The following is a 13872-nucleotide window of genomic DNA, read 5'->3' as shown; positions in this document are numbered from 1 at the left end:
GCATATAGTGTGCATATGAATTAATTTACAGTAGTTCACACCATTAATTAAAATGCTGATGATGTTTTGTGTCTTTTTTAGTGTGTCAGGCCATGTTTATTACAGTAGAGGACAACAAAAAGTGCCCCTGAATATTGAAGTTGGAGAGAAATGTACGGAAGTATTCCACAAACCATCAAACCTCAAATGAGTCAATTTTTAAATACACAAATTTTGAAGTGAGACATTGCCAAAGGTGTTAATGTCTCTCGAGACTCTCAAACTTTAGGCCATGTTTCTGTCATTTTGTTGCCTAGTGGGCCACTTTTGGTAAGCAGAACTGGTGCTGCAGGATGCAAACACTAGAAATGTGCATTAAAATACGAAACATTACAGGAAATATAAAATCCCCGTGTTAACTCTGTTGTTATTTCTCTCTCTCAAAAAATCAAAATGAAATAATTAGATTAATGAGACTTTCTTTTGGGCGGCACGGTGGCGCAGTGGGTAGCGCTGCTGCCTCGCAGTTGGGAGACCTGGGGACCCGGATTCGCTTCCCGGGCCCTCCCTGCGTGGAGTTTGCATGTTCTCCCCGTGTCTGCGTGGGTTTCCTCCCACAGTCCAAAGACATGTTGGTTAGGTGGATTGGCGATTCTAAATTGGCCCTAGTGTGTGCTTGGTGTGTGGGTGTGTTTGTGTGTATCCTGCTGTGGGTTGGCACCCTGCACGGGATTGGTTCCTGCCTTGTGCCCTGTGTTGGCTGGGATTGGCTCCAGCAGACCCCCGTGACCCTGTGTTCGGATTCAGCGGGTTGGAAAATGGATGGATGGACTTTCTTTTAAACAGAGGGGCTGGTGTGATCCTTGGCTCTTCAATTAGTGGCTTCTCCAGCTGGCAGGGCGTACGTGCTCAGTGGGCGGAGTCGCCGTCTGTCCATAAAGAGGACAAGGGGAAGCCGTGGATAACAGCAGTCAGAGTTCACCAGTTTGGTTGACCAGCGTCTCTTCACAATGTCTGCTTGTGCAGTTTTTGGACTCATGTGAAAGCTGATCCCAAAACCTACGGGGAGATTGTTCTTCAGCTGTAAGTTTTTATTTTATACTTTAATGGAGGTGTATGGTCCATTTTTTTTCTCCCCATGGAAAAACGTTTTAGTTCTATAATTTAAATCCTTACATTTTTTTTAAGCGTTATCAGAGGCGGCCTTTGGGGGTGGGAACTAGGGCAATCGCCCTAGGCCCCGTGCCTGAGGGGGGCCCCGCGATAGGAGATTCTTTTGTCACCGTCAGCTCATCCTACAAATATGCGGGGCCTCTGCAAGACATTCAAATCCATTATAGACTGAAATACGGTAGGCCTACGTGGTTGATTTCTTCTAATTCCTGTGACCGTTGCGAGCGCGGAAAGAAGCTTTTCAAAGTTGAAACTGATCAAAAATTATCTACGATCAACAATGTCGCAAAACAGACACTGCAGTTTAGCTATTTTGTCAATCGAAAAGGAACTTGCCTCAACATTGGACTACGAGGATCTTAACGATTTTGCTTCGCGAAAAGCCAGAAAAGTGGACTTCCGTCTGTGACTGTCAAAGCAGCTGTTTGGTAAGTGTTTGTTTTATTACAAGTGTTCTGGTTCTCTGTAATTTGCCGACTCCAGCGGGTTCGGCAGAAACGACTGTTATCTAGTTTGTTAATTTTGCGTGCAAAATGTTTTTGAATCATTAAGTTGGTTAAAGGCCACTAAACCAATATAACAATTACAATACGTAATGTAATCAAACGGCCAATGGTACCTACATAAGGAACCATTGTTTTTTAATAAGGCGTACAGCATTAGAGGCGGACAAGCCCGTGAGCGTGGTGGTACGGTATATAGGCTACACTTATGGCTCTCGGCCCCGCATATGACACTCGCCCAAGGCCCCGCGAACTCCTAAGGCCGCCTATGGAGTTATGTTTAAACAATTTTTTTTTAATTCAATTTTTATTTCTTCTAGCATTGCCATTAAATGGGTAGGAATTGCATTGTGATTTGATATATGCTGACAGTCTGAGTGAACTAAAAGTCAAATGTAGATTGCTTATGACCTCCTGAGCAACGTTTAACTGAACTGTGTAGCTTTATTTCTAGCGTTTAAACTCCTTGTTCTCCTCGTATTTGTAGAGGCTCAGTAGTGTTTTTTATGTTGGACAAGTGGTAGTGCAATGTACCAAATGGATAAAGGTTTGGATTGGAAAAAGCATAGGCTCTTTAGTGTAATTCCCTACTGCTGTCGTCTTTATTTTGGCTACCAGTTAAAGATGTGAAAATGGAAATCTGAGTGATGCCATAGTGGGACAAATCTGCATGATGGTTCTAAAATGAATTATTTTTATTATTAACATTTATCCATTAATAAAATCTGTAGTTTAACTATTTATGATTTCCTTTTTTAAAAGGACTACTGTTGCATATAACAGCAGCAGCAGCATGGATAGGCTTTCCTGGTTAGCTTCATATTGGATTGCTTAGTATATAGTTTTTGTCTGTCTACTTTTCAAAGCACAAAGATCACTTCCCCCAAATTGTTTGTCAAGTACTTTCTCTGATGCCCACAAACTAGTAAGTACTCTTATTGGAACCCTTATCCTTACCTTTTTTTAAGAATGCCTTGATACTGAAGACAATTGGATTGTATCTAAATTGGCAGGTAATATGACATTGTAACCTTCTCCCTCTATATCCTCGGCTTGTTTGAGACCAATCCAGATGTTCAGAAAATTTTTCCCTAAGTTTGCTACCCTATCCAAAGAGCAGCTGTAGAACAATCCTGACCTCCAGGCCCATGGGGAAATTGTCCTCTCCAAGCTGACAGAATTTCTGCAACAGAACGGGGAAAACATGGAAACTGTGAAGGGTCTAGCAGCAAGTCATGCCAAGCAGCACAAGATCCCTCTGGTCAACTTTCAGGTACTTCACTTCCTACTGGATTTAAAGGCTTAAACCAATGGCATTAGTCACTAGAATGTAGTAGCAGGTCCTGTGGTGGGTTGGCACCCTGCCCGGGATTGGTTCCTGCCTTGTGCCCTTTGTTGGCTGGGATTGGCTCCAGCAGACCCCCGTGACCCTGTGTTCGGATTCAGCGGGTTAGAAAATGGATGGATGGATGTAGTAGCAGTGTGGGGTTTCTGATCTTCAGAAAGGGAATGACTTTGGAAGCTCTTTTTGTAAACATGTTAATCATGCAATTGCCCATGCCAATATAGCTTCTATCCTTAATACAGATGTATTTTAAACCACTCTGTAAATTCTGTAGCATCTTCACCATCAAGAGATTTGAGGATTGTGGTGAACCCATGTTGTGTACAAGGTAGTAATTGACTAGCCATTTTGTTCTCTTCTTGCTTACCCCCCAAAAAATGATTGTAGTCATGGAAAAGGTTTGATCTGAGCTGTATACCAATACCTCAACAGTCAGTGTGTGGTACCCTAATATACCCTAGTCAGGGGTTCAACGTCGGTCCTGGGGACCCCTTGTTGCTGCAGGTTTTTGTTCCAACCAGCTTCTGTTTTTAATTGAACTCCTCCTGGGCTAATTAAGTGAACTGATATTTCCCAAGTTGTGTTTAGGGAACAATATATTCATTTTGCTAAAAAAAATGTACCAAGCAGTTATATAGGAATGTGTGGGTTTTTTTTTTTTTTTTTTTTTTTTTTTTTTTTTTTTTATAAAAACAGTATTTTCATCTTGATTTTAATTCTACTTTTCTAGGTGTTCTAATTGTTTGTTTAATCCATTATTTAGTAATTAGTGGGTCTGACGCTAAAGTAGTTGCAGCCTTTGATTATTCAGTGTCTTTGCCAGCGTGTCTGATCTTCTCGTATTTAAGTTGTCATTAAGATACAATGAAGGGTGAAAAACTGCAGAGAGGGAAAAGTATAATGAAATCAACGAGTTAAGCATTTAAATCTTTAGCAAAAGCAGAAATTTTATAAATGTAAAAATCATGCTGCTGTGCTTTTCTGAATGTCGAAAAAAAAAAAAAAAAAAAAACCAGCTAATTAAACGAGATCAGTGTTGTTACTGATTAGGAATCGAGTTGGAACAAAAACCTGCAGCCACAGGGGGTCTCCAGGACTGAGTTTGAGAAACACTGCCCTAGATGAGAGCCTTAAAACTTCTTTGAATTCACCAAACTAATCAATCTCTTTCTTTCCTAGGGCACGAAGCAGACAATGGCCGACAGTGAGATGAATCGCGTTGCCGTCAAACTCCAGGCACTCGACAGATTCAGAAACTCCTGTCCAGATGAAGGTACCTTAGGGATTTGAAGGCTCGGCTGCTGCATAAACCATCCTCGCCATCTGAAATCAACATAACATCAACCCCACGTTGTACCACTCGCTTCCAAGGACAAGTAAGCTTCACCCCATGCCTCGTATGAGCGACGACACAGATGAAGACCTCGGTGTGTTTCAGCTATGCAGGCAGGGGTTCAAGTCTAGAACACCTCCATCGGCACAGGTGAGCATCTTGACCTAGAACTGTTTTGACCCTCTGCGTCCCCAGTTTGTCTTCAACCCCAGGTGATTCGATTGTAAGAAACCTCAATATCGCATGCCCTAATCGGAAATCTCGGACATGAGCACTGGAAAAAAACAAGATGTGATGAGACGTGTGTCGACAATCTACGAGAAGCACAAGAACAGGGCAGTGGGATCCATTGTATTACACGCCAGTGTAAACAACGTAAGGCACAGACAGTCGGAAATTCTCAAGGTTGACTTTGCAGCACTAAAGACACGAAGGAGAGGACCCCATTGGCAAAGATCTTCATTTCGGGTCCACTACCTTTTGTCAGACGATCAAATGATTCTCGCAGAAGCCTTTCTGCCAGTTTAATCCCAGCAGACTGTAGTATTCAAGACATCGGCGTTGACAACTGGGACCTCTTTTTGGAAAGGCTGCGTTTCTTCAAGCGGGATGGCCTGCATCCGAATATTCAGTGCCCGGGTCCTCTCCAAAAAGACAGACTAATTACCTTTAGCAATGTTATCTATTTCTACTCTTAACTCCTTCCGTAATGCTATTGCTTTGCTAGGGCATGATGATTCTTCCGTAAGTGCACAACATTAATACTCTAATAACCAATGTCCATGCACGTAGAAAATCTAGGCAGTGCGGCATAAACGCCAATAATTACAATTACTACTTTAGATGAACAATGTATTAAAACTATAAACAGATTATAGATAAAAAAAATTACACAGAGCAGCACTAACAAAAAAACTTCTGTTCCAAATATCAATAATGCACATAGAATTCAGCTCTGCTCCTCAAACATTAAATCTCTAACGATGTGTGGGTTGTGTTTTTTTTAAATCTTAGTGAGTGCAATTTTTTTTCTAAGTGAAACATGGCTTAGCTCAGATGGCACGGCTGTTCTAATTGAATCTGCACCTCTATTAGTTTTACTCGTGTGGTGGTCTAGCATTTACTCGAGCCAGTTAAAGTGTAAAGATGTCGGTTTTGGTAAATTCAAGTCCTTTGGGTATCTTGTTGTTCATGGAGATTCTCACGTTCTAGTGTTATCGATGTAGACATCCTAAATTTAACACATCTTTCTTTGAGGAATTCTGACTTAATGTCAATTTTAATTACGAATTATGACTCTTCATAGTCGGCAGTAAACTTTCATATAGACAATCCATGTGACCAAAATAAAAAATTCATGAACCTCCTGCACTCTTTTGATTTGAGACCGCTCGTTAATCAGCCTACACATAAAGCAGGTCATACGTTAGACTTGGTAATTACTAATGGACTAAAAGTTGATGTAAAGCAGGTCATTGATACGGGTCTATCAGACCACTTTCTTCTATTGTAGAAATGATAAACCTTCATGAGAAGCATATTAAATGCTTCTTTGACTCATCCGCAGCTTTAAAACTTAAACAGTCAGTTTATAGTGCCAACTACAATATCAAGGATAATGTAAATAGTAAGGTGGAAAGATTTAATACTAAAGTGAGAGCTGCTGTTGACATAGGTGCACCTGAAAAGACAGTTAAAAAATTTTCTAGCATTGTTATACCATGGAAGACCCAAACAGTGTCTGATCTGAAGAGAACATGCCATAGAGCTGAGCATAAACGGAGAAAACTAAACTATCCACTATGAAATATTGAAGGTTAAAATAACAGAATACAATAACAGTCCAACTTGAAAGGCGCTGCTATTTTTCTAAGATTATAAATAACCATGCTAGTAATCCCGGAGTCTTATTCTCTATGATTGATCTGCTAAACCTGGGTAACGCAAAGGAATGCCTCAAATACTTCCAGTAAAACCTGTGAGGCTATTGCTCTTTTTCAATCAAAATTAATATTAGAAATGGGAGGATCTGCAGTGTTGGGAAGATATACTAAGCCCCAGTATTCCGTTATAAACTAAATTCTTTCACCAGGATAGATTTACCTGACTTAAATTCTCAACTGAAACCCTCTACCTGCGTCCTTGACCCAATACCAACAAGTTTTTTCAAAGTATCGGGTGTGCTAATTGATAATATTCTTGACCTAGTAAATTCATTCGATACGGGGGTCTTCTCAGACTGCCTTCTCTAGAATTTAAGAAAGTCAGGTTAGAGATGGGTTAAGATTTTTCTTGAGTAGGGGTTTAACTACAGCAGTCTTAAGACAGTCATTATGCAGTTAAATGACCACCTCAATAAACCTGCTATCCTTGATAAATTTGTCAGGTTTTTAGAACAAATCACAGCACAGAAACTGCACTTGTTAAAGTAGTAAATGACTTGCAGGTAAATGCAGACAGAGGCCATTTATCTGTTCGGTTATCCTCCTAGATCTGAGTGCTGCATTTGACACCATTGATCACAATATTTTTAGAAATTGCCTCAGTCAATGGGTGGGCCTCTTTGGCAGTGTCTTAAATTGGTTTGAATCCTACCTGCCAGGGAAAAAATTCTTTTAGTTGTGGTAATTACAACTTGGACAGAATATCCTATATGGTGTTCCACAAGGCTCTATCCTGGGTCCACTGCTCTTCTCAATCTACATGTTTCCGTTAGGTCCGATTATCTCGGGGCACAACGTGAGTTACCACAGCTATGCTGATGACACACAGCTGTAATTATCAATAGCACCTGATGATCCCAATTCTCTTGATTCCCTAACACGTATTTCTGAATGGATGAATAGAAATTTTCTCAAGCTAAATAAAGAATGGCAATAATGGATACAATGAGGTTATCAGAAATAAACTTGATGCATTAGGATTAAAAGACAAGACGGAGGTAAAAAGCTTAGGGGTAACTGTTGACTGTAACCTGAATTTTAAATCGCATATTCATCAGACCACTAGGACAGCATTTTTTTCACTTAAACATAGCAAAAGTTAGACCTCTTATATCATTGAAAGATGCTGAGAAATTAGTTCACGCTTTTGTTTTCAGTCGACTAGATTACTGTAATGCACTCCTCAGGACTACCCCAAAAAAGACATAAATCATTTGTAACAAGTGCAGAATGGAGCTGCTAGAATCTTAACTAGGAAAAGAAAATTCGAGCACATTTATCCAGTTTTGATGTCGCTACACTGGTTACCTGTGTCTTTCAGAATTGACTTTAAAATTCTGGTTTATAAAGCCTTAAATAATCTCGCTCCATCTTGTATATTGGAATGTCTGACACCCTATATTCCAAATCGTTACCTTAGATCCTCAAATGAGTGTCTCCTTAGAATTCCAAGAGCAAATCTTAGTGGTGAGGTGGCCTTCTGCTGTTCTGCACCTAAAATCTGGAATAGCCTGCCAATAGGAATTTGCCAGGCTAATACAGTGGAGCACTATAAAATATAAATTACATTTTTATTTACATATAAAAAAAAAATGCTGAAAACACTATTTTAACATGGCCTTCTCATAACTTTGAATATACACACAGTATCAGGATTAAATTAATTCATTATTATAACTATTCATGGTGGCTCTAAAATCCGTACTAACCCCTACTCATTTCTTTTCGGTTTTTTGTGGTGGTGGCGCACTCAAAGCATCATGATGTTCCAACATTGATGGATTAAAAGCCAGAGGTCTACATGACCATCAAGTCCATCCTCTTTGTATTTAGAGTTCTCATGGAAGGTTTCATTTATGTGAGGTAGAATGCCCAGAGGGGACTGGGCAGTCTCATGGTCTGGAACCCCTGCAGATTTTTTTTTTTTTTTTCTCCTCCAGCTGTCTGGGTGTTTTTGTTCTGTCCTCCCTTGGACCTTACTTATTCTGTTAATGTTTAGTTTTTTTTTTTGGTATGAAAACGTGCTAATTAAATGTTTATATAATCGCCTGAGTACTCTATTGACCATTGCCTTTCCTTTGCGGGTACCTAGTTCTGTACCTTCCCAACGGTTGGGGCACCTATCTGGGGATACAGTATTGGCATGACCTTCTGTCGGCTTATACTAAATGAACAGTCAATCATCGTCCAACCTGCTATATCCTAACACAGGGTTACGGCAGGTCTGCTGGAACAAATCCCAGCCAACACAGGGTGTAAGGCAGGAACAAACCCCAGGGAGGGCACCAGCCCACTGCAGGGCACAGAAACCCACACACTAGGGACAATTTAGGATCACCAATGCACCTAACCTGCATGTAACATGCAAACACCACACAGGGAGGACCTGGGAAGTGAACCCAGGTCTGCTTATTGTGAGACAGCAGTGCTACTGCTGTCATTGTGCCACCCTACTAGATGAACAGGTTTTTTAAAATAACTCTTAAATGTGTCCTTGAGAGCCAACCCTAAAGTTCTGGTAGAATTTGACTTGTGCACCCATATCTTCAAGAATGGGTAACAAATGTGCAATTGTAATTTTCCTTTACAGATCAGCAGTGATGTGATTGTACTGGTGGCAGTAGAGAAGATTGGCACTGATGCTCAAACAGCCCTGAAGAAGTTTCAAATTGACTTGGGAGCTTGCTATGATTTGACAAATTCTTTTTGAACTTTGTGTAAGCTGCCTTGATCTGATGCTTCCTGTATGAATAAAACTAAAGGAGCCATGGATTTTCTAATTGACTGACTAAATGTTTGACTTTTTTTAGTGTGTTTAGAAAATACCCTTCTCTATTTTATTGAACAGTGGCTTTGTCATGAAGACCAGAATTTCTGCATTGTTGTTGTGCCACAGAGGTTAATAGCTCTAATACCTGAAGCTACTTTGTGACTGAAAACCACTGAGCCACACTCTGGGCTGAATGATCTGATGTGAGGTCATTTTGAACCTTTCTATGTTAATGGAGTACTTTAGCCTAGTGTAGTTCTGCCCCTAAACCAACTGTCCCCTTCTCCCTGAATTAAATGATTTTGGGTGGTCAGACTTCAACACAAGGGTTTGATCTAACCCTATTTGATGTCATGTGCATTCTAATAAGTAAATGGCCGTGTGAAGGTTTTTGGAGGGCAGTATCATTTTGACATGTACAGTGAGGAACATAAGTATTTGAACACCCTGCGATTTTGCAAGTTCTCCCACTTAGAAATCATGGAGGGGTCTGAAATTCACATTGTAGGTGCATTCCCACTGTGAGAGACAATGTTAAAAACAAAAAAAATCGGGAAATCCCATTGTATGATTTGTTCAGAATTTATTTGTATTGCACTGCTGCACATAAGTATTTGAACACCTGAGAAAATCAGCGTTAATATTTGGTACAGAAGCCTTTGTTTGCAATTACAGAGGTCAAACGTTTCCCGTAGTACTTGACCAGGTTTGCACACACACTGCAACAGGGATTTTGGCCCACTCCTCCGCACAGATCTCGTCTAGATCTGTCAGGTTCCGGAGCTGGCGCTTAGCAACACGGAGTTTCAGCTCCCTCCAAAGATTTTCGATTGGATTTAGGTCTGGAGACGAGCTAGGCCACTCCAGAACCTTGATATGCTTCTTATGGAGCCACTCCTTGGTTATCCTGGCTGTGTGCTTCGGGTCATTGTCATGTTGGAAGACCCAGGCACGACCCATCTTCAGTGCTCTGACTGAGGGAAGGAGGTTGTTGCTCAAAATCTCACAATACATGGCCCCATTCATCTTCTCCTTAATACAGTGCAGTCATCCTGTCCCCTTCGCAGAAAAGCACCCCCAAAGCATGATGTTTCCACTCCCATGCTTTGCAGTAGGGATGGTGTTCTTGGGATGCAACTCCTCCTTTTTCCTCCAAACACGGCGAGTGAAGTTTAGACCAAAAAGTTCTATTTTGGTCACATCTGACCACATGACTTTCTCCCATGCCTCCTCTGGATCATCCAGATGGTCATTGGCAAACTTCAGACGGGCCTGGACATGTGATGACTTGAGCAGGGGAACCTTCCGTGCAATGCGTGATTTGAAACCATGACGGCATAGTGTTCTACCGACAGTGACCTTTGAAACTGTGGTCCCAGCTCTCTTCATGTCATTAACCAGCTCCTCCCATGTAGTTCTGGGCTGATTCCTCACCTTTCTTATCATCTGTGATACCCCACGAGGTGAGATCTTGCATGGAGCCCCAGCCCGAGGGAGACTGACAGTCGTCTTTAGCCTCTTCCATTTTCTGACAATTGCTCCAACAGTTGATCTATTTTCACCAAGCTGCTTGGCAATTGCCCCGTAGCCCTTTCCAGCCTTGTGGAGGTCCACAATTTTGTCTTTGGTGTCTTTTGGTAGCTCTGTGGTCTTGCCCATGGTAGTAGTTGGAGTCTGACTGACTGTGGGGTGGACAGGTGTCTTTAAAGAGCTCAGACAGGTGCTACTGATTAAGATTACTAAGTGGAGTAGAGGTAGACTTCTTAAAGGCAGAGTAACAGGTCTTTGAGAGCCAGAATTCTTGCTGATTGCCAGGTGTTCAAATACTTATGTGCAGCAGTGCAATACAAATAAATTCTGTACAAATCATACAATGTGATTTCCTGAATTTTTTTTTTACATTCTGTCTCTCACAGTGGGAATGCACCTACAATGTGAATTTCAGACCCCTCCATGATTTCTAAGTGGGAGAACTTGCAAAATCGCAGGGTGTTCAAATACTTATGTTCCTCACTGTATATGCTCCCCTATCTCTGAGGGAGGGTTTGGTAATGCAGTGACTGTTCATCACCCAAACTTCAGGGAGCAACTTTCTTGTCAAACATTGAGTGGTTTGTGACTACAGACCAACCCACCTAGATAATTGCCTTCAGCATTTAGCTAAAGATGATCAAGTAATCTAACTGTAAATGGGTTAGACCTGGCTTTTGAGCTCTGACCTAGCATTGAATTTAGCTACATCTGATGGCAGACTCTTGTTGCTGTGTGCATGTTGGAGCCTATCAAGGATCACAAAGTTATGTAGTGACCCAAGTAGTTCTTACTGACTTCTGGTGCCTGTTTTAGGACTAATCACACACTCTTGATGCGAGTGATGCTTCTGGTTAGTAAATTGTAACCTTGTAGGAGAAATTTTATTTCTTCCATTTTGCAGTCCTGAATTCAGCATATGTAAAGTTAAAGTTGACACACACAGGAGTGTACAGTTCATGTTGTGCCCATAGGTGGTGGGAAGAGCTCCTTAAGGATTTGGGGTGGAGTTTTAATGATATTACTTGTAGTTACACTGAGCTTTCACTAAACAGTAACCCGATTTTGGTGACTAAACCGCTACTTATTCTTCTATTTGCATTCAAAGTCCATTATCCACTACAACTATATCTGTGCATGTTGGTTAAAGCTGAAATTTTTATGGTTCTCCTGAAATGAAGAACATACTAGGCAGGGACGTGTAGACATGAAAAGTAAAAAGGGGGGGGGGGGGGGGACTAAATGTGTCCACTGGTCTGTGCTACAAATTTTTCTGTAGGATTCCAGTGATTTTTTTTTTTTTTTTTTGATTTTTATGGTCAATTGTATTGGCGCATTTCCTGTTCAAATATAGGGGAGAAAAGTGAGGAGGTGCGGCAGCGACGAGACTCCCCTCACCTTGGACTGCACTCTCCCTCACACACTGGGTTAATGCGTGCCTGTTGCTGTCTCTCTGCAGGTCACCAATATAATGTTTGCAGACATGTTTGTTATACACCTGGACGTTCCGTTCCAGTCTGGGTAATATCTTTAATGAATGTGTGTGACCTATTTAGTCTTGCTGATCAGACATAACTGCAGTGAAAAGGCACACGGTGAGGCAGACAGTACCGTGTCTCACTGAAGGGGGTGCATGTGAGCCCAACAGGTGCTCATTGCTGCTGTTCTTCTACGCAGAGTCGCTGATAAGTTAGCGATATCAGAAAGTCAAGTTCGCTACAGCAATCCGTTTAGTTTTTGTTCCAACTGACTGCCAAAATGGAAGATTAAGATCTTATTTTCCTTCATTTTTTTTTGAAAAAAAGTACTTTTACAAGAAAGTGACAGATTTTTGTGAAGGATTGGTGCATGGACTTCATTTACAAATGTAAGACTATAAAAGGTTTCAAACTTTAAAAAAAAATTGGATCATATTAAGAAAACAATCCAATTTTTAAAAATGAAATTTTGACCTTGCATAAAATTTTTCTTATCCATTTGTTGAACAGTCTCTGTATTAAAATTGATTAAAGCATCAGAATTAAAAGCTTTTTAAAAACTAAATTTCAAATAAGGTCAAATTTAAATTTACCGTTGCAATTTCAGAATTAATACTCGTTCAGAACAAATTAAAGTATTGAGGTGTACAAAAAAATTCAGAGCGCATGGAGGGTGCAGAGCAAATGCACTCTCTTGTCGCTATAAATGTAAAGTTTTTTTCTTAGCCAAATATGTGCCTTACGTACGAGTGTGTTTGAATGCTGATGAGATATGAAACATAACCAGTAGTCAATGTGCAGGCTGCCGATTGAATAGTGAATAAGCTACTCTTTTGGGTTCATACATTTGTAAATCTGACTCTGAAAGAATCAGTAACTCAACAGCCATGAACCTCCCCGCACGTCGCTGATACTAGGGTCTGGCATATTAAGGCTGCATGTGATTTTTTTTTTTAAATGTTTGTATTGTGCCTTTGTGGACTTTTTTTACTTTAAAATTTGTGCAAAACTTTCAGGTGGCAAGTGGAGATGAAGGTGTAGTTGCCCTCTTAACCACATTGAATTTGGTTAGTGTCAAAAGTAAACTATTCTTTACTTTGCTAAGCATCATTAACATGAATTGATTTACATGTTTATCATAATATGCATGTGTAGAATCCTATTTACATTTGTACTGCAAATATACCCACTATTTGTGAAGTAGGTCATTAGTGATTTGATGCCTTTTATTTGATCCTTGGACTGTGATATGTTTCCATTTGGGTCACGTTGGAGGTCGGCAATTATGAGTTCTGACTTTTAGTTGATTGCAGCAAAAATATTGAATTATTTTTGAAAGGTTTCTTTCTTTGACTTGGGCTTTGTTACATGCATCTTCTGTGGTGGCCCATTTGCCACATTGTTCACGGCTGTGTTGGTGACTCTGTAGCACTGGACTTCATGCTGATGCTAAAGGTGTTTGAAGCTGTGATATCAACCTTCTCTTGACTGTCTGTCTGTTTAATCATTCTCATTCATCTCCACTGCAGTATCAGAGTTCTTCAAAGTAGTTACTCAATCATTTATTTACTTATTTTAAAAGGATGGTATTTTCTGCACAAAGGGGTCTTTTTGTTTCTTAGTTTTTGCTGCTCCAGTGGACTCTTGTTTTGAATGACCATACGGAGGTTTCACTTTTTGTGGTACTGCAAATCAAATGTATGATCTCATAAGAGATCTTTGTGAATTTCCCCTTGGGATTAATAAAGTATCTATCTATCTATCTATCTATCTATCTATCTATCTATCTATCTATCTATCTATCTATCTATCTATCTA

At 40.4% G+C, this 13872-nt stretch overlaps 1 pseudogene; it reads left to right on the top strand.

The window, feature by feature from the left end:
* Positions 1–271: 271 nt before the first annotated feature.
* Positions 272–8986, top strand: LOC127525827 (myoglobin-like; annotated as a pseudogene).
* Positions 8987–13872: the final 4886 nt, after the last annotated feature.

This window comes from Erpetoichthys calabaricus, chromosome 1 (genome assembly GCF_900747795.2).
Source record: "Erpetoichthys calabaricus chromosome 1, fErpCal1.3, whole genome shotgun sequence".
Taxonomy (NCBI): domain Eukaryota; kingdom Metazoa; phylum Chordata; class Cladistia; order Polypteriformes; family Polypteridae; genus Erpetoichthys; species Erpetoichthys calabaricus.
Note: the sequence above shows the minus strand (reverse complement) of the source record. Positions and strands in the feature narration are given on the sequence as shown.